The sequence below is a fragment of the Hyperoodon ampullatus genome, assembly GCF_949752795.1.
Source record: "Hyperoodon ampullatus genome assembly, chromosome: 18".
Taxonomy (NCBI): Eukaryota; Metazoa; Chordata; class Mammalia; order Artiodactyla; family Ziphiidae; genus Hyperoodon; species Hyperoodon ampullatus.
This window is the reverse complement of record NC_136931.1, coordinates 60,993,553-61,015,754: the sequence shown is the minus strand read 5'-3', so window position 1 is coordinate 61,015,754 and position 22,202 is coordinate 60,993,553. Positions and strand designations below refer to the sequence as shown.

Genomic DNA, 22,202 nt, shown 5'->3' with positions numbered 1-22,202 from the left:
CTTGACCTTCAGGACAGGTAGACCCAGGTACAAGTATGTGATCAGGAGATGGCCCAGCCTGAAGCTTAGAGGTTTTTCAGGTCATCAGGTCCTGTCCTCATGAAAACACCATCAACCCATCTCCTGAACCTACAGTACACAACAGAGCGCTAAATCCTGGGGAGGTGTGAAATCTAGAACCACTGAGATTCCCAGAATGGTGCACAAATGCAAGAACAGTTAAGACACACATTCACAATCAATTCTGCCTGTATTCAACTGGCCACGTCTCATTCACATGGTCCCAAAGTTAACTGTAAAGAAAGCAGAGACACGCTGTCCTCCCAGACATCTAGAAAGAGAAAATGGGGTTGTTAATCATCTAGTCAGTTTATGTCATAATCCATCAACCTGGTCACCAGATACATGTTATTTCTCCTATGCATTCTACACTGTCATCCTTTTATTATTCCAATTCAAAACCCTATCTAATTACTGAGCCCATCTCACCGTTACAATTTCTAGGATGTGTTGTTCTTTGTATCAGGTTCAAGTACTGTTCCTTAACACCAGGAAACTATCACACAAAATAAATCGTCTCCACTCACACCTAACATATAGTGGGGTCAGGGACATAGTGGAAGGAGATGTGAAGGTGCTGAATAACTGCCAACACAGATTTCTATACTCAACAAAAGTGTTTTTCAAAACAGAGCACGAAATATGAGAATCATAATAGAAAACTAACCCACACAAAATGAATCCTAAGGTTACATTTAAGGCCAGAGGACAGTGATCCCAGGTGAAAGTCTGCAGTGACAGAAGGAACGAAGATCCAAGAGAAGGATGCACCTGTGAATCAATACAATTGATTATCTGTGTAAAACATGAAAAACATCTCCTTGTTGAGAACAATAAAACTAGCATGCAGGGGCTTCCCTGGTGGTGCAGTGGTTGAGAGTCCACCTGCCGATGCAGGGGACACAGGTTCGTGCCCCGGTCCGGGAAGATCCCACATGCCACGGAGCGGCTGGGCCCGTGAGCCATGGCCACTGAGCCTGCACGTCTGGAGCCTGTGCTCCACAACGGGAGAGACCACAACAGTGAGAGGCCCACGTACTGAAAAAAAAAAAAAAAAACTACCATGCAATCCTCAATAATATCCCTTACATCGTGCAAAAGGAGGGTAATGGTATTAACTCTATACATTTTTGTGTTAAAGACATTATAATTTTTAGCTTAAACATTAATAAAATAGGAGTATATACATTCCCAACTAAAAGCGAAGTTTAGAATGTAAATACACAAACTTTTAAAAGAATGTATATAAGACACAGAACTGAAGTAAAGATAAGCACACAACAGGAAGATCATCATACAGGAAATGTATATGGAATAAATGTTTGAATTAGTAGTCAGTAGTTTACAGTGGGTTGAAAAATATACAGCAATATTGTTTATAAGTCACAGTTCGAAAATATGTTACAGAAATCAAATAAAAATTTGGAAAATATATACCTTATAAACAAAAACACAAAAATGTGTATTTGTATCTGAAAAATAGATATAAGGAAGAAAATAACAGGAAGACATATTATACTTTAAAATTTGTATACAATTTTAAACATCAATTCAATTTACATAAAACAATTTTACTATAAGAATAAAGAGTTAAATCTATGAACAAATTCGTGGGTTTTTTTTTTTTTTTTGCGGTACGCGGGCCTCATTGTTGTGGCCTCTCCCGTGGCAGAGCACAGGCTCTGGACGCACAGGCTCAGCGGCCATGGCTCACGGGCCCAGTCGCTCCGCGGCATGTGGGATATTCCCGGACCGGGGCACAAACCTGTGTCTCCTACATCGGCAGGCGGACTCTTAACCACTGCGCCACCAGGGAAGCCCCAAATCAGAATATTTTAATGTTATCTCAGTAATTAATTTTTATAAGGCAGGAATAACATTGGTTATATTCTATTAGGTTCATACACCAAAATGAATAAATCTGACCTAACAGATACATATAGAACTGCATACACCAAATGCAGGATGTTTGCTTTTTAGCACAAACTGAATATAGATAAAACTGACAATATATGGAACCATAAAGAAAAATCTCTAACTTGCATAGAATGTAATAAAACAGAGACTGTAATAAAACAGAGACTGAAATAAAACAGGACAGAGATTAGAAACAGAAGATGTGATTGAAAACATTTAAAGATATAGGACCATAAAAAAAAACTTTAACTTGCATAGAATGAAACAAAACAGAGACTGAAATAAAACAGGACAGAGATTAGAAACAGCAGATGTGAATGAAAACATTTAAAGATGTGCTTGGAAATCAAGTTACAAAATACGAAATAACCCATGCCTGAAGGAAGCAAAGATAATCAAAACTGGAGAACATGTTTTTGAAAATAATGACATCCCCAATGCCAATTTGATAGGGCTTTTATAAGCAGTATAATGGACAGCAGTCCAGTAAGTTAAGAGAAATAGATGGGATCTGCCCTTGTCTTGAGAATATGGGCTTGGGCTGGTCAGCTGACTTCTCTGCACCTCAGTTTTCTAATTATTAAATTGAACGGGTCTCTACGGTCCTTTAAAGTGTTCAAGCCCTATTATTCAAAAGCATAATCTTGTTTTTAAATTATCATAGGATATTCAACTTGAGACTTTGCTTTACAATGTTTGAGAACTAATGACATCCCTACATATTCTCATGAGATGCAATTAATAAAATACATTAAAAGGAATCTCCAGGCCCAAATGGTTTCACCGGAGAATTCTACCCTTTAGAGAAGAAATAAAACCAATTCTACAAAATCTCATCCAGGTTGGGGGGATGGGGTGGGGGTGGGGGAACACTTCTTAGTTCATTTTGGGAGGCCAGTATTACTCAGATACCAATAACAGTACAAAAATAAAATATAGACCAATATGCTCATGATTTTACACATAAAATTTCTCAACAAAACACTGGCAAAAGGAATGTGTGTATATACACACACATACACATACATATCATTATATTCCATATTCCATGACTGCAGGGATTACTGCAGAAATGCAAGGCTGGTTCAACATTCAAATCCAGTCAATCCATCATATCAACAGGCTACAGAAGAAAAGTCATATGATCACATCAACTGAAGGAGAAAAGGCATCTGACAAAATTCAACACCTATTCATAATGAAGGCTCTTAGCAAATGAGGGAAACCTTCCAAACTAGATAAAAAACATATAAAAACCCACACTATCATCTTATTTAATGGTCAAGCAACACTGAACGCTTTCCCCTTAACATTAAGAACATGACAAGTGGGCTTCCCTGGTGGCACATTAGTTGAGAATCCACCTGCTAATGCAGGAGACATGGGTTTGAGCCCTGGTCCGGGAAGATCCCACATGCCACAGAGCAACTAAGCCCATGTGCCACAACTACTCAGCCCGCGTGCCACAGCTACTGAAACCTGCATGCCTAGAGCCCGTGCTCCGCAACGAGAAGCCACTACAACGAGAAGCCGGTGTACTGCAACGAAGAATAGCCCCCGCTCGCCAGAACTAGGGAGAAGCCTGCGTGCAGCAATGAAGACCCAATGCAGCCAAAAATAAATAAATTTATTAAAAAAAAAAAAAAAGAACAAGACAAGTGTGTGCTCTTTCACCATTTCTATTCAACACTGTACAGGAAATTCTAGCTAGTAGAATAAAGACAGGAAAAGGAAATAAAATGGATACACATAAGGAAGAAGATGTTCACTATTCACTGATAATATTGCTTATGAAGAAAATCCTGATGAATCTACCAAAAAAAAAAAAACCTGCTAGAACTAATAACTGAGGCCAGCAAGGGTACAGGATACAAGGTCAACATATAAAAATTAATTATATTTCCCTATAACAGTAATGATAATGAACAAACTGAAATTAAAAACTCAATACCACATATAAAGACTCCAAGAAAAGGTACATGGATGAAGATCTAACAAACTATGTTCAGGATCCGTAAGGTGAAAATTATAAAACACTAATGAAATAAATGAGAGAAACTAAATAAATGGAGAGACATACCACGTTCATGGAATGGAAGACTCAACATCATAAAGATGCCAAATCTCACCAAAATGATCCACAATGTATCATCTATAAAAAATCCCACAAGATGTTTTTAAAATATAGACAAGCACATGATAAAATTTATACAGAAAACCAAAGGAAAAACTGACATGGAAAGCTAAATCAATTTTTAAAAACAATAAAGATGGAATCACTTTACCCAATTTTAAGATTTAATGATAGCTACAGTATTCAAGATAATGTGGTATTAGCAGAGGTTTAAATACCCAGATCAACGGGATAATACAAAGAACTCAGAAATAGACCAAAATGAATATGCCCAACTGATTTTTTACTAAGTTCACTTCAGTAGAGGCAGGACAGTCTTTTCCACAAATGGTACCAGAACTGAACATCCTGAGGCAAAAAACACAACCTAAACTTCACATGGTAATACAAATTAACTCAACATGGAGTAGAGATTTAAATATAAAAGGTAAAACTATAAGACTTTTAGGAGAAAATATTCAGGACCTAGAACTTGCTGAAGACTTCTTAGACAAGACATGAAAAGCATGAAGGGGCCTTCACAATAATGCCATGGATTAACATAACAAAAATGACTTGGCCTTCAATGGGAATACAAAACTAGACACGCAGTCATTTGAAAGGCCCTGAGGAGGGTTCAGAGTGAATGCATGATTATTTTTATATCTTTCTGTACAGTATAATTCTTAACATGAAGGAATACTATCACATGTTGCTCAAAAAAAAAAAAAAAAAAAACTCCAAAGAAGTAATTTCAAAATACCCTGACAACAGATACTAGTCATTTAGTCATTATACTGGGACTAAGCCAATGGCAACAACTGTGGAACACACATGTACCTGCACCCACACATGCTCATTTCATCTGTTAAAATTCTAGTCACTTTCCTTGACAGTGACTCTTCACACAATCTTTTGTAAGATTAAAAATGAGACTACCTCTCAGCATGTATCATTATCCTTTAGCTTAATTTAGCTATGTGTTTTATTTTGTTCTGGCTCTAATTCGATCTCTAGAAAAGTCACTGAAGTGGACCTGAAGAAACCTCTCTAAGGAGGAATCAGAGGGAAGAACTGGGATTCATCTAGGAAGGTCGCACAGCTACACTGTCATCGTCACCCCACAGGAAAAAAAAGGACAAGTAGATTAAGTATGAGTGTTGGGTGGTTAAAGACACGACACAGAATGTTCTCAAAAAATCAGTCTTAAATATGCAGTAAAATGGGCCCACCCATACATACATCTTCATCTCCTTAAATATGAAAGCATTTCATAAGTCAAGCCTTCATATTTCTCATAAAGACATATGCTACTCAAGAATAGAGACAATATTGTAGAACAAAGCTGGTTTTCAGTAAATATTTTCAGACATACCCTCAACTGTCTAACTCTCCTGACACTGGACAGCAGTGCATGTATATTCAAGACAAATAAAAGGAACAAGGCCCTCTGATCTCTGCAACAACACTCCCCTTACCTCAAATAAACTAAGGAAGGGATGACAAATTGCCACAGGCTCATCATGGAAATCTGGAAGCTGTGTTTGCATTTCTCTCTTTTCTCGTCTCCTCCTCTTTTGTTTATAAATATCCCTGAGATAATTTTGTAGTGTAAGCTAAGGAGAAAGATGTGGCTGAGGGTTTTGCTAGTGCACAATAAAGATTGGATCACTCTCCTGTGTGAATTTTCAGATACAGAGTAAGTTTCTAGGCTGAGGCCATTTCTAACATGACTCTTTAGATGACAACTGATATCCTACAATAGCTTTTCTCATGGGGAAGAAAAATGAGAGGTTTCTCTTTGGTATGAATGATCAGATTCTGAGTAAGATGTTTCCTCTGGCAAAAGATTTTCCTCAGTGGTTACATGCAAAAAGTCTTTCCCCAGTAGGAGTTCTTGAAGACTGACTGAGGATTGCCCACTTGTGAAGGTTCTTCCCACATCTGTCACACTGACACGGTTTCTCCCAGTATGAACCCTCTGATGCTGAGTGAGGGATGAGCTGCGACTGAAGGCCTTTCCACACTCACTGCACTCATAGGGCTTCTCTCCAGTGTGGATGACAGAGTGTCGAATGAGGCTTGTGCTCCAGCAGAAGGTTTTCCCACACTCAAGGCATTCATAGGGCTTCTCTCCACTGTGAATTCGCTGGTGCCTGGTAAGGCCTGACCTGCGGTTAAAGGCCTTCCCACACTCCATGCACTCGTAGGGCTTCTCTCCAGCGTGGATGCTGATGTGTCGAATGAGGTCTTTCCTAGTGCTAAAAGCTTTGCCACATTCTTTGCACTCAAAAGGTTTTTCTCCAATATGGGCCCTTTTATGCAAGATAAAAGTATAGCAGTAGGTAAAGGCCTTTCCACATTCAGTGCACACATAGGGCTTCTCTCCAGTGTGGATGATGGCATGTCGAATGAGGTTTGCCCTTTGGCAAAAGGCTTTGCCACATTCCATGCATTCATAGGGCTTCTCTCCACTGTGAATCCGCTGGTGTCTGGTGAGGTATGACCTACGGTTAAAGGCTTTCCCACACTCCATGCACTCATAAGGCTTCTCTTCAGTGTGGATGCTGAAGTGTCGAATGAGGTCTGACCGATTGCTAAAGGCTTTCCCACATTCTTTGCATTCATAGGGTTTTTCTCCAGTGTGGGCTCTTTTATGTAAGATAAAAGTGGAACAGTGGGTAAAGGCCTTTCCACATTCACCGCACACATAGGGCTTCTCCCCGGTATGACTCCGCTGGTGCTGCTTGAGGTGTGACCTGCGGTAGAAGGCCTTCCCGCACTCAAGGCACTTGTATGGCTTCTCTCCAGTGTGGATGACATAGTGTTGGATGAGGTCCGTGCTGTCACAAAAACCTTTCCCACATTCGTTGCATTCAAAGGGTCTCACTCCACTATGAATCTGCTGGTGCCAGGTGAGATGTGATCTGCGGTTGAAGGATTTCCCACACTCCACACACTCAAAGGGCTTCTCTCCCGTGTGGATGATGTAATGTCGAAGGAAACCTGTCTTATCTCGAAAGGCTTTCCCACATTCTTTGCACACAAAGGGTTTTTCACCAGTGTGGCTTCTGTTATGTAAGACTAAATTGGAGCGGTGGGTGAAGGCCTTTCCACACTCACTGCACTTGTAAGGCTTCTCTCCAGTGTGAATCCGCTGGTGTCTCGTGAGGTGTGACCTGCGGTTGAAGGCCTTCCCGCACTCCATGCACTCATAGGGCCTCTCCCCGGTGTGGATCATGTGGTGCTGGAGGAGGTGTGTGCTCTTAATAAAGGTTTTCCCACACTCTGTGCATTCATAGGGCTTCACGCCGGAGTGAATCTGCTCATGTCGAACAAGGAAGCAACTCTTGTTAAAAATTTTCCCACATTCCTCACACTTATAGAGGTGTTTCCCTTCGTGTATCAAGGGTCCTTTCACTGGTCCACGTGAGTCACATTCATAAAGACTATCTCCTGGAAATACTCGCTGCTGAACAATCCTTGAGTGAAGACCATCATGTGTCCCTAAACCACCATGTTCAGGGCTCATTTTCCCAGAGAGCTTCTCCCTCTGGGGGTCCATCCCTGGTCTCAAGTGGCCTTCCTGCATTTCCAGTGGCCCATCCTGATCTTTGGTTTGTCCCAACAGGGAGTCCCCGGAGGCTCGCTGAGTCAGTTGTTCCTGGGGTGAGACTTCCTCAGACAAGGCCAGGCGAGGAGGGGGAGGCTCTGTGGTGTCAGGTGTTGTGTTGTCACCTGAAGGGGATACAAGACACAACAAGGCATGTAAGTGATGGCAACACAGAAGAAACTAAACCACCACGCCAGTGAGAAGACGATGAAAACAGTGGCTCTGTACCTGCTGCGTTTTCAAATCTCTGAAACCCAGGTGTGCAATTTCTTTCTTTTTGGTTCTTAGATTCTTGAAAATTTTAGAGGGAAAACCCAAAGGGACAGCATGGGCAGGGGACGGAATGTCTGGAGACGAGGGGCAGGTAGGCAGAGGAACGATGACACTGCATGTGGTGAGTTTGCTCGAAGCCAGAACATCTCAAGGTGCTACAGGAAGCCAGCAAAGGGGCACCTAGTGCAGTCGGTGGGAGACAGGAAGAGGTCATGCAGGCTTCCCAGACGTGGCCAGACCTACTGACGTATAGAGAAAGTGGGAAGGCCCTTTCAGCCTTTGGAAATACAACGAACAAAGGCACAGAGTCTTCCAGAATCAGGGAACTGCCCTGCATGAGAGGATAAGGTTGGTGAGGGTGGAGCTCCCAAGATGGGATTAGTGCCCCTACCAGAGAAGATATGAAGGAGCTTGCTTCTTTTCTCTGCCACGTGAGGACAGAAGGAGAAGGCTGCCATCTGCACGCCAAGGAGCAGGCCCGCACCAGACGCCAGGTCTGCCAGAACCTCGATCCTGGACTTCCCAGACTCCCCAACTGCGAGAAATAAACGTCTGTTACTTAAGCTGCGCACTCCGTGGCATTCTCGTTACAGCAGCCAGACTAAGACAGGACAGTATCAGTACTGTTCTCATTCTGGAGCTCTGTGATGTTAAGAATGTTATTTTCAAAAAGAAACAAATGAGCAAATAATTAATACATCAATTAATCAAGGTCATTGATGAATCAGTGATGACACTGTCCCCATAAAACCAAGGTTTATGATTAACTGAAACCTGTACCGGAGGTCCACTAAACAAAAGTGAGAGGTCACACGAGTATTATGGTTAAGAACATGGTCTCTGACCACAAAAACCCTAGGCCCAAATTCCAAAAGCACACAATATTAGCTTTGTGGCGTCTGGTAAGGCACTCAAATTCCATAGGCCTTCATTTTCCTCTTCTGAAAAATAAAGCTAAAAATAGAGCCCACCTTGTAGGACTGCTATGAGGATGAAGTAAAACACTACATATACCATGTTCAGGAGGGTGCCAGACACAGGGCAAAAAGTCAATCAATTAGCTTTAATTTTTCATTATGGGTTAGTCCAATAATGTACGCCTGGGACCTAACTAGGCAGCATGTAAACTGGAGGTGTGAGAATGAGAATGTGTGGATTAACCTTGGAGAGAATTTAAGAGTAAAGAGAATGAGCCATGAGATGCCCGATGAACCAACATTCAAGTGATCATCAGAGAGGGAAAATGAAGGTCCAGTGAGAAGAGGGTCAAATGCTCAAACACGACACAGTCTGAAAAGTCTGTGTTGTGTCCTGAGCTCACATGGCGTGGCGGTCCGGAGTGCTGGCTCTGGAGCAGAATACGTCGAGTCAAACTCTGCCTGTACCCAGCCAGCTAATGTTGGACAAATTCTTAGCTGTTTCCTGTCTAAGCTTCCTTGTCTGAAAAACTGAGAGGCTCTCAGTTTCTGCCTCATAGGCTGTTGTGAAAGCTAAAGGAGAAAATGTCTGTAAAGCACTGGGCACGGTGCCAGGTGTGTTCAGTAAATTGTGGCCCATCGCTCATGATCATTTACGGTTGTGCTGTATCTGAAGATGAGGAGCAAAGCAGTGACCGTGTAAGGAAGAGTTTCAGTGCTGTGGTGCAGAGAGACCTCCCCCAGACCTCAAAGAGCAAAGGGAACATCACCAAGAGCTGCCAAGCATAGGGACAGATGGGGTCTTTCACAGATGGATGGTGGGGATGTTAAAGGGGGCAGACACTCTGCAGAACTGTCTGGCAGTTTCTATCAAAGCTGAACATACAGCTACTCCATGACCTGACCTGCACACATACCAGAATGTATTCCTAAGGGAAATCAGTGCTTACATGCACCAAAAAACATAACATGAATATTCTCAGCAGCATTAAGTTGAAAACAACAGGAGTGCCCATCAGGAGGGGAATGGATCAATGAAGGGCAATTTTTCATGCAATGAGATATTACACCGTATTAAGAGTAAGCAAATTCCAACCCCAGGCAACCACATGAAAAGAATCTCAGACATAATGATCAAAAGAAGACACATATGACAGACAGCATGCTATGGGGTGCAACAGTCAAAACTAATCGATGCCGACAGTCTAAACAGGGGTTACCGAGCGCAAGGGGCTATCGAGGGCGTGAGATCCCAATGAGATGCTGGAAATATTCTACATATTGACTGAGGTGGTGCTTACGTGGCTTAAACATATGCAAGCATTCATGAAGTTAACCTCTTAAGATTTTTACACAACACAGGGTGTGAGTTACACCTCATTCAAAACGTGCAAGAAAATTTTAGTAAATGAGATGGACAGACCTCAAGCGTAGACATCTCTTGCAAGAATGAGACAGCTTCTCCAAGAAGACGGATTTTACGGGGACAGCAGAGTCAGTGTCAGTGTGAAGCCATTAGAGAGGCAGAAGTATTTTCTATTTACTTTCCCCAAGTGTGAGGCAACTGAGCGTGTCTTTATGTTACAAAAGAGGCAGAAGAGGTGAGAAGCAGCAGTTCCTTGAAAAGGTTTGGCCTAGACTCTGGTACATGAATTGGCCTTGGTCAGGGGTGAGATCTCCTCTAGGGAGGTGAGGAGGGAAGCTACACATATGAGAGATTTAGATGAATGTGGAAGGGTTTAAGGATCAAGCAACACAAGGATACAGGCTCTATTTTCTTTTTTAAGATTTTTTTTTGATGCGGACCATTTTTAAAGTCTTCACTGAATGTGTTACAATATCGCTTCTGCTTTATGTTTTGGTTTTTTGGCTGCGAGGCATGCAGGATCTTAGCTCCCCGACCAGGGATCGAACCTGCACCCTCTGCATTGGTAGACGAAGTCCCAACCACTGGACCGCCAGGGAAGTCCCACAGGCTCTACCTTCGACATGAAAACGTACTGAGGGCTCAGTGGCTGGGGGAGTGCTGAAGGTTGGGAACAAGATCTTGGTGGCTGCGGGGGCCACCGTGGGAGACAGGGCTAACTAGAGGCACAGAGGAGGTGTGGGGAGACCAGCCAGGAGTGTGCTGGCATTACCCAGGCAAAAGCTGAAAACCTGGACCGAGGGTGTGGGGGGGCGTCTTCTCCTGGTGGTGGAGGTGACAGACTCAGGAGGCGTGCATGCAAAACGGACAGCATTTGGAGGGCTTGGTGGAGATGGGGGTGTTGAGGAGTCATCTGAGGCTGCACCCAGCCTTCTAACATGCACGGGAGGTGGGAGGAACGGGCAAGGTCAAAAGCCCCCTCTTAGGCATGTTGAGCATGAGGTGCCTTGAGGTTTAAGCAAACAGGAGGGATAGGAAGACTAGGGCGGAGGAGTGCTTCTGGGTGTCTGACTGACGCTCAGAGTGTGGGTGGATGGAGAAGGTGGGAAAGGGTAAGATGCAGAGCATAGTTGGAAAGGCCCTGTTTACTTGCAGTTCAGAAGGAAATATGAGATACTATCATTCCTCACTAGCACTAACCCCACGATGTGAATAATACTAATAGCTTACTTTTGCTGAGCCACTCACTGTGGGTCAAGCCAAGTGAGAAGCAGTTTCATACATAATCTGTTACACCCTCCAACCACCCAATGAGACAGAAACGATTATGACTATAATTTCTCAGGAACAGACTGAGTGTAACAGATCACACTGATCAAACCATTTCATTCCTTTCCTTGAAAACACTCAGCCTCATATCCCAGCCCCAGGCACCAAATGACAAAGTCGAGTATCTTGTCAGTGGAATGTGAGTGGAAACAATGTGTTGGAAGTGGGTGTGACATTTTCCCTTCTCTGTTTTCCCTCTGCCAGCTGGAGGATGCCAGGAACCCTGAAGGTCTCACGCTGATGACAGAAGGTAGCTGAGTCCTTGAATAGCTGTGTGGTCAGAGCTCCCTACTGATCCACATCACCCTTGGTTCAAGAAAAACACTTTTCGTGTGCTGAGCCATGGAGATTTTGGAATACACCTGTTAGAACAGCTAGATTTACCTTGGCCAAACTTATATACAAAGGCACAATGGGATCATGGAACTTCCCCAGGGCCACAAGGCTGTGTGATGTGTCACACCTAGTTTTTAAGCCCAAGTACATGGAGCTGAGAGCCTGAACTTACCAGATATGCCCCCACACCTCCCCAGGAGCAGTGGAGAGTGTTATGGGGTAGAGGGACCACAGGTTAAAAGGTTCCACAGATCCCACGCCTCCAGAGAGGCCATGACAAGAAAATTCTCACAAATTTTATAGGCAATGGTCCTCCTGCTGTCTGCAACCTGCTGTGATGCCCGCTTGGCCAGCTGTTGGCACTTACCTGGGCAGGAGTTTGGGGAGAGGCCTCTCTTCCACGTCTGTAACTCTGGGCTGTGCTCCAGTGGGTGGATCAGCTCTGGCTTGGGCAAAGGACATCCTGTTCACAGAGAAAAAAGAGAGCATGGGGATTTTGGTGAGAAGAAAGAAACCTCTCAACCCAGATTGGGACTGCAGGATTTGGAAGAGACCTCGGAATGCAGCTGCTCCCGTCTATGCAAACAAAATGCTGCAACTGGGAAACAAACTGTAAAAACACCATCCTTTGTCCCTGAAGACTGTAGACATTAGTGCTGGCTGCACAGACAGCACCAACTCCCTTTGATCTCCATCCCACAGAACCCAGCACCGTTCAGACGTACCTCTTGAAGATGTTTTCTAATTCATTCAAATCAGGGACCTCAACCTCCTGTGCATCAGCAACACCTGGGGGTGCCCAGCTACCACCACACAGCAGTTCAAACAAAATCTCTGGAAAGGGCCTGGGCACCACATTTTAAACGCTCCCCACGTGACAGTAGCCAACCTGGCAGGCTAAGAAGTCCTGGTCTCCATCATCCCACAAATGGCATCATCGGTATCTGAGGTAAGCAGGTGACCTACGACAGCTGCTCTGAGTAAAAAGAAAGCTTCATTTCAGGAAGGGCTGAGTGAGGCCCCTGCAGCTCCTGCCATCCAGAAGCATTTTGTGACTCCTGTGAGGGAACCAGCCTGAGCATCAGAACCAAGGAAGCAAAGAAACAGATACCTGGGTTGGCACCCCCAACCTGGAAGCCAGCATCACCTCTGAGCTGCTTCTTAGATAATAGATTTCCTTCAGGGTGTAGACTGTTTGAGCTGGTCTGTCATGTGTACCCAAACATATATCAACCAATGTGGGGGTAAAGACTGTAGATAAATCAATGGCAGAGGTACGAGGACCCTCACAGAGAGCACATCTGCAGATCCTGAACCAAAGCTCAGGGATCGTTGGTCATCACTAAGCAAATGTTCACTCCTGTCTGCTACATGCTCAGCACGGGGCTCAGGGCCAGGGCAGTGGAAAGTGAAGGAGTCTTTCTTCGGCTGTCAGGAGTCATGCTCCCTGCAACCGCAGGGCCTGTGCACGTGCTGTCCCTTCTAACTGGAAGGCTGTTTTTTTCCCTACTTTGCTCGTTCTAGATTACTCTAATTCTTTGGGTCTCAGCTCAAATGTCACTTCCTGAGAAGATTTCACTGAACTGTGGCTCCTGAGCCCAGGTGCTTCATCAATCTGCCATGTTGCCATGGAATTTTAAAATCCTAACAGTTAAGTCAAAACTCATATTTAGTCGACCTCCTGTTTCCAGTTCTGCCTGTAAGGAGATTCCAAGTCGCCACTCCATCCTAACAAGTGGCAAGCTGAACAGACTGAAGAGTCAACAAGTCTTCTTGGATCAGTAACAGAGGGGAGGAAACAAGGGAAACTACTATCCCTAGGACTGGAGACACCGGGAATACGGTGAGTCACAGCTTACAAGAGCAGAGACTCATGAGCAGAAACTGCCACAGGAACCAGCGCCAGGATAGGAAACCTGAACAGTAATGAGTGGATTGGTGGAGGTTCAGTGCAGACAACTCTGACAGCAAAAAAAACTCCAGGGGATGCAGTCACAGGTAGGTCCTCACAGTATTATGAAATTTCTCTCCAGCAGCTCAACCAAGTTCCCACAAAAAATAGAAGAGAAAAATCCCCTCGGGCTTCTGGCAGGGGGGAAGGAAAAAGAACCAATTCTGAAATACACCAGAGCACTCTGTCTTTAACCAGGCCTGTCCTCAGAAGAAACTAGTTAACCAGAGCCTAAACTGCTGGGGTTTTATCAGAACCTAAATGGCCTGGAAGAAAGGAAATACCCAACTCCAGTCAACTTTGGCGATCCTGTCCTACCTTAGTGGAGAAGATAAACACTTGTGACATTCACAGTCCAGAGGGATAGGCCCACTAAAAGACTGAGACCTAATCATAGAACTATAAGAACACTCTTTCCCTCCTGCCCTGCCACTATATATATATATATTTTAACTTATTTTATTTTTGGCTGCGTTGGGTCTTTCTTGCTGTGTGTGGGCTTTCTCTAGTTGTGGTGAACGGGGGCTACTCTTCACTGTGGTGCGCGGGCTTCTCATTGCGGTGGCTTCTCTTGTTGTGGAGCATGGGCTCTAGGTGCACAGGCTTCAGCAGTTGTGGCTTGCGGGTTCTAGAGCACAGGCTCAGTAGTTGAGGCACACGGGCTCAGTAGTTGCGGTGCATGGGCTTAGTTGCTCCACGGCATGTGGGATCTTCCCGGACCAGGGCTCGGACCCGTGTCCCCTGCATTGGCAGGCAGATTCTTAACCACTGCACCACCAGGGAAGTCCCACCTACCACATTTCTAAAGGCCTATTTACAGCAGTTACTTTTGCCCAGTATATCACGTGCAGCTATCAAACAAAATTATGAGTCACGCTAACAGTCAAAGGACACAATTGGAAGAGACGGAGCAAGCATCAGAACCTGACGTGTCAGGGAGGCTGGAATGATCAGATCAGGGATTTTAAATGACACGGATTAATACGCTAAGGGCTTTAATGAACAAAGTAGACAGCACGCAAAGACAGATGGGCAATGTAAGCACATAGAAGGAAATCCTAATTAAGAACAAAAAACAATGCTACAGATCAAATAACACTGAAGAATGCCTCTGGGGGACTTATCAGTAGACTGGACATGGCTCAAGAAAGAATCTCTGAGTTTGAGAATATGTCAATAGAAACCTTCAAAACTGAAAGCAAAGAGGACAAAGACTGAAGAAAACAGAATATCCAAGGACCACAGAACTATACAAGGTGTAATGTACAAGTAATGTGAATTTAAAAAGGAGAAAAAATGAGAAAAAGAAACAGAAGAAATACATGAAACAATAATGACTGGGAATTTCCCAAAATTAATGTCAAACACCAAAACACAGATCCAGAAAGCCAAGAGAACACCAAGCATGATAAATGCCCACTACCCCCACCCCTGTCCCCCAGCAAAAAAAAAAAAAAAAACAACCACACCTAGGCATACCATTTCAAAACTACAGAAAACTGAAGATAAAGAAAAAATCCAGAAAGAAGACGAAGGTCAAAACAAAACAAAACAAAACATCTTACCTAGACAGGAACAAAGACAAGAATTACATATGATTTCTCCTCAGAAATCACATAAGAAGAGAGTGGAAAGATTTAAAGTGTTCAGAGAAAAACCTCACCGATCTTGAATTCCATACCCTGTGAAATTATCCTTCAAAACTGAAAGAGAAATAATTTCTCAAAGAAACAAAAATTGAGGGAATCTGTTGCCAGTAGACCTATCTTATAAGAAATGTTAAAATAACTTCTGTAGAGAGAAGGAAAATGATATAGGTCAGAAACTCAGGTCTGAATATAGAAAGGAGGAATACTGCAAGAGGAATAAAAGAAGGTAAAGTTAAAACTTTTAGTTGTCTTGACCAATCTAACAGGTAACATTCTGTTCAGAATAATAATAGTAATAATGTATTCAATTATGCTTATGTACATAGCTTACACACACTTATACATATACATACATACATGTAAATGCTTATTTTTATGTATGTATAAGATATATATGCCCATTATATATGCACTTATATAGTGAAACAAATGGCAGCAATGATATGAAGGATGGGAGGACAGAATTAAGATTATTTTGTTATAAGGTCTCATGTTACCAGTGAAGTGATATAGTGTTATTTGAAAGCAGACCTAGATTAGTTGCCCTTTGGCACATTATCACTTACATTAGCAATCCTACAAAATGAAATACTTAGGTATAAATCTAAGAAAATATGTACAAGATTTATATGAGGAACTCCTCAAAGCTCTGATGAATGAAATCAAAGAACCAAATAAATGGAGAGAGATTTTATGTTCATGGATAAGAAGACTCAGTACTGTCAAGACGTCAGTTCTTCCCAATTTGATCTATAGATTCAATGCAATAACAATCAAAATCCCAGCGAATCATTTTGTGGGTATCCAATACTGATTAAGTTTACATGGAGAGGTCAAAGACCCAGAAGAGCCAACACAATACTGAAGAAGAACAAAGTGGGAGGACTGACGCTAACCCAACCTCAAGACTTACAATAAAGTTGCAGTAATGAAGAGTGTGTGATGTTGGTGAAAGATCGATGGAACAGAATTGAAAGCCCAGAAACAGACCCACATAATACAGTCAACTGATCTTTGACAAAGGTGCAAAAGCAATACAATAGCTAGCAAAGCTAGTCTTTTTAACAAATGGTGCTAGAACAACAGGACATCCACATATAAAAAAAATTACCTAGACAGGCCTTAAACCCTTCACAAAAATTAACTCAGAATGGATCACAGATCTAAATGTAAAACACAAAACCACAAAAGTCCTAGAAGATATTATAGGAGAAAACCTAGATGACTATGGGTATGTGATAACTTTCTAGATACAACACCAAAGGCATAATCCATGAAAGAAATGATTGATAAGTTGGACTTCATACAAATTAAAAACTTCTGCTCTGCCAAAAGAATGAGAAGACATGCCACACAGTAGGAGAAAATATTTGCAAAAGACATATCTGATAAAGGACAGTTATCCAAAATACACAAATATCTCTTAAAATTAGAAAGTAAGAAAACAAAAATGACCCAATTTAAGAATGAGCCAAATATGTTAACAGACACCTCACCAAAGACAAGAACAAAGACCTTAAAACACATCTCACCAAAGACAATATACACACAGCAAATGGGCATATGAAAAGATGCTCCACAGAATATACCATCAGAGAAATGCAAATTAAAACAAGATACCACTACACACCTATAAGAACGGTCAAGGGACTTCCCTGGTGGTGCAATGGTGAAGAATCCACCTGCCAATGCAGGGGACACAGGTTCGAGCCCTGGTCTGGGAAGATCCTACGTGCCGCAGAGCAACTAAGCCCGTGAGCCACAACTACTGAGCCTGCACTCTAGAGCCCGCATGCCACAACTACTGAGCCTGCGTGTCACAGCGACTGAAGCCCGTGGGCCTAGAGCCTGTGCTCCACAACAGGAGAAGCCACCACAACGAGAAGGCTGCACACCACAACGAAGAGTAACCCACACACTGCAACAAAGAGTAGCCCTTGCTCGCCGCAACTAGAGAAAGCCCACATGCAGCAACGAAGATGCAAAGCAGCCATAAATAAATAAATATAAAGGAAAGAAAGAAAGAGAGGGAGGGAGGGAGGGAGGGAGGGAGGAAGGTCAAAACGCGGAACTCTGACAACACCAAATGCTAGCAAGGATGCGGAGCAGCAGGAACTCTCATTCAATGCTGGTGGGAATGCAAACTGGTATCACCATTGTGAAGGCAGTTTGGTGGGTTCTTAAAAAACTAAATATACCTTCACCATAGGATCCATCAATCACAGTTCTCGCTATTTACCCAAAGGTGCTGAAAACTTATGTCCACGTAAAAACCTGCACATGGATGTTTACAGCAGCTTTATTCATAATGGCCAAAACTTGGAAGCAACCGAGATGTTCTTCAGTAGGTAAATGGATAAACGATGGTAAATCTAGACAGTAAAATATTATTCAGCACTAAAAAGAAACATGCTATCAAGCCATGAAACGAGAAACAAATGCATATTACTAAGTGAAAGAAGCCAATCTAAAAAGGTTACATGTTCTATGATTCCAGCTATATGACATTCTGGAAAACACAAATGGAGACAGTAAAAAAAGATCAGTGGTTGGTGAGGGGGCAGGGATGAACAGAGAGGACTCTTAGGGCAACAAAAAAATTTTGTGTGATACTATGATGGATACATGTCATTATACATTTGTCCAAACTCATGGAATGTACAACACCAAGAGTGAACCCTAATGTCAACTATGGACTTTGGGTGATTACGATGTGTCAGTGTAGATGCATCAACTGTAACAAATGTACCATTCTGGTGAGAATATTGAGAATGAGGGAGGGTATACTCGTGTTGGGGAAGGGGGTATATGGGAAATCTCTATACTTACCTCTCAATTTTGCTGTGAACCCAAAACTGCTCAAAAAAAACAACAGTCTTCAAAAAACAATAACTATTTATACATTCCAGGGACTGTGCCAAGCAATTTAAATGCATTAAAAAAAACTGAATTAAGTTTATGAACTAATTTAGAAATGAAATGACATTCGTATTTAAAATATTGAGTCTTTTCATTCAGGAACAAGGTAAATGTCTTCATGGATCTAAGTCTTTTTTAGGCCCTAAGCAAAGCGTTATATTGACCTTCCTGTGGGCCTTGCATGAAAAATTCTATTTTAGGATTTCCTTATAGCACCCACATGAAGTACATACTGCAATGAGCACCATTTTATAGATGAAGAAACAGAGACTGAGACAGATAAAATGATTTGCTGAAACCATGGACATGATGAATGGCTGAGCCAAGATGAAAACCAAAGTCTAGTCATCTCTGGCACCTGGCATCTGTATTTAACTACAAAGCTACACAACACTGTTCCAGAAAATGCTGAGTCCAAGTGTAGGGTGATGACCATGACAAAAAGGATGAGGATGATATCACTAACAGTTGTGACAGCAGCAGGAGTCACAATTGCTAACCCTGCACACAGCCAGGCATCACCACGCATTGTTCTGAGCCATTCACCCTCACGACAGACGTGTGAAGCAGGTACTGTATTACTTCATGAGATACTACCTATGAGATAACTGACATACAGAAGCGTTCAGTAACCTGCCCAGGAACACACAGCTCATAAGCAGCAGAGCAGGGATTAGAGACCAGGGGTCTAGCACCAGACCCTGGGCTCCCAAGTGCTACACGAAGAAGGAAACAGCAAACACTTCCCCCTGGGAGTCAGCAGCCTCAGACCAAGTGGGCTGTGGTGGTGAGAGGAGGATATGAGCGGAGGAGTCAATGCTCAGGAAACAGGGCCAGAGGAAGGAGACGTGGAGACGCCAGAATTCAGCATTTCACGAACTACGAAAAACAAAACCTTGGGTTCGGAATCCCACACAGTGATTTGGTCAAATAGAGACATTTGCACGAACATCATATATCATTTATTCTAATCAACATTTCACAAAAGGACGGACAAAAAAGGCAAAGCAGAGCTGTTGACAACCAAGACGTGCCTTTTAAGTTGAATGGATTAAGCTTTGGGAGGGACTCGCAACAATGGCCCTATTTTCCTTACTTGCTGAGGACAGTGTGCTGGGAGAATTGAATGAGTAGGGCATGAACAGAGAAACAAGATAAACATACAGCAAGAAATAGAGAGGAGGAGTGGGTGGGCCTCAGGGAGCAAGGACTTGGTGACTACCTCCTTCTGCAAAATAGCTGCAGCAGAAAAAACCACTGTGAAAACAAAGTGACACGAGCAGGCCCACGAGAGAAGGCAGAGCAAGAGACCCAGAAGCCAGGGCATCATCATGCTTCTCTAAGCCGCTGTATCGGTCCCTCAAGGAGCCCAGCAGGAATTCCTACCTTCGGGTTCCGTGAGACACCTCCATTTCCTCCCAGCACATCCTTCTCCTTTGGCTGTGACCAAAGGCAAACTATGTTTCTTGTCCAACCCTCCCTAAGTGAGATACAAGGAGACCAGGCAGCAAGAGGTGAGTCCAGAAAATAACTGAAGCTGTGGGGAGGAGGGTAGGTGGGCTACAGAGGGCTACTCAACCACCAGGCCTGGAGCCAGAGGGTGGAATGAGGCAAGGGACAGGTCCCACCTGGTGAAGCTGGGAAGGCCTTACCCAGAGAGACCAGGAGCCCGCAGGTCTCCAGCATCACCTCCTGGTACAGGGTCCTCTGGGCGGGGTCCAGCTGCCCCCACTCCTCCTGGGTAAAAGTCACGGCCACATCCTCATAAGTAACAAGCATCTGGAAAGTCAAGCAGACGCAGTTGTGTTGGTCTTGGGGCTACTGATGGAATCAGAGCACATCTCTCTCCATGGCAATGATGCAGAGACCAAACAGCGCCTGCAGGCCGAGCTCTGTGCTGGACTCCAGGAGGCAGACACTGTTCTAGACTGATCACAGCAGTGTAGCCGACAGAAGCCTCCTAGGCAGGAGCCGACGGAGAATGACACGAGGTCAGGACCCTCCCGCATGGACTGTGAGGCACAGAATGGTAAGGGTGCTAACATGTCAGACAAATGGGAAAGAATAATAATGACAACAAAAACAATACCAATAATAATTACAGCAAGAGCACCCCAGACTCACTGGTCCTCATTGTGTACCTGCCTCGTGCTGAGGCATTTACATGTCTTGTTAAAGTGTCTAAAAGTCCCCAGCTCTTAAGTCCCACCCACTCCTGAGGTTTGAGTCCTAAGTCCTAAAGTCAGCACTTGCCTGCTGTGTGAACTTCGGGGCCTCGCTTAATTTCTCTGAACGTTGATTTCTGAATCAATACAATGATTCTCACTGAGCAATAATAGTTACGAGAATTAAAGAAAAACGAAACACTGGGTGACTGGCCACAGCCGGTGAGGTCAATGCCATTATCATCTTCAGGTCAGTCAGGAGACCTGAGGCCCAGGGAGCTCTACCAGTTCACCCAAAGTTTACATGTGTTGTGATCAGAGGCAGGATTTAAAAGCAGGTTCCTCTGGTCTGAGGTCTAACAGCATAACCATGACCCACTGGCAAAGTAAAACCACAGTTAACGAAGATGTGAAGCATTTTAAATAAATTTCCCAGTTATATTCATTTCAGCCACTGCTGAAAATAATTGTGCACACGTGGGCAGAGAAGCAGATTCATCATCACCCACCTCCCAGGAGAGTCACCTGAGGTGGTGGCACCTACTTGGGAAGTGGCAGGGCCTGGACCAGCTCCTGCTGCTATGTGAAGCTTGGAGACTCCCAGGGAGAATCCACAGTGAGCCATCACTTCTTTTTTCTACCTGAGACCTGACACCATGTATCCCGGAGGAAAGAATACTTCAGGGACCAGGGAACAGGAATTGCTGAGGACACTGGAGGCTGTAGCCAGGAGAACAACGGCCTTTGATTGGCCATGATGTCTGTCCTGGCTAAGCAGGATGGAACATTCAGCCAACGGCCACACCGTCTGGCCCTCCCAGGACATGTCTCAGCAGATGGGGAGGATTCTGGCAATCGCAAAGACCCCTGGGGGTTCCTTAAACAACCAATATACCTTTTATTTGGTCCACACTCTTCTGCATGCCGAAATGCCATGTCCTTGGTTCATGCCAAAACTGCCTACCGGAAGGAAGCCTGCTTGGCTTGAAAAGTTTACTTTAGGCGTCACCTCCCGGCATCCCTCTCCACTGTTCGTAGAGAAGAGGGTAAAAATACAGGCTGTGGTGGCGACATACTGGTTGTTACTTTCTGCTACTTAAGAACTGCAGTGAACTTGGGCAGGAAACTGTACTTCTCTGAGTCTCAAGTTGTTCTTGTACAAAACAGCGATAATAACAGGACTTAGCTCTGAAAAGGTGAGGATTACATGAGGTGATATATTATGCCTGTCTACCTGCTAACAGCAAGGACTCAATGGAGGCCGGCCGGCTATTATGGTTCTTTTCTCATTGTTTTCTCTCTGCTCCCACAGCATCCTGGACAAATTCAACCAGGAATTTTGCCAGGTTCCCTACACAAAAATGCCAGAACACAGGCAACAGGAAGGGGCCATTTTAAGCTAACTGCTAGAAAAGGCCTCTCCAAATAGGAGACACCTGCGCAGAGGCCAGAAGGATGTGAGAGGAAAGTCCTGCAAAGATATAGGAACAGTGGGACTTCCCTGGCGGTCCAGTGGTTAGGGCTCCATGCTTCCACTGCAGGGGGCGCAGGTTCGATCCCTGGTTGGAGAACCAAGATCCCCCAAGCCCTGCAG

General features: G+C 43.8%; 2 long non-coding RNA genes across 2 annotated transcripts; both read right to left on the bottom strand.

Moving 5' to 3' along the window:
- Window positions 1-248: 248 nt before the first annotated feature.
- LOC307066285 lies at window positions 249-8,386 on the bottom strand. Its single transcript, XR_013811368.1, has 3 exons — window positions 8,368-8,386; window positions 728-831; window positions 249-331 (listed from the first exon to the last, which is right to left on the bottom strand). It is a non-coding gene; the product is annotated as an uncharacterized lncRNA (long non-coding RNA).
- A 102-nt stretch (window positions 8,387-8,488) lies between these two features.
- Window positions 8,489-20,127, bottom strand: LOC307066772. The gene is made up of 3 exons (XR_013811394.1): window positions 20,096-20,127; window positions 12,292-12,387; window positions 8,489-8,511 (listed from the first exon to the last, which is right to left on the bottom strand). It is a non-coding gene; the product is annotated as an uncharacterized lncRNA (long non-coding RNA).
- Between the last annotated feature and the right edge of the window lie 2,075 nt (window positions 20,128-22,202).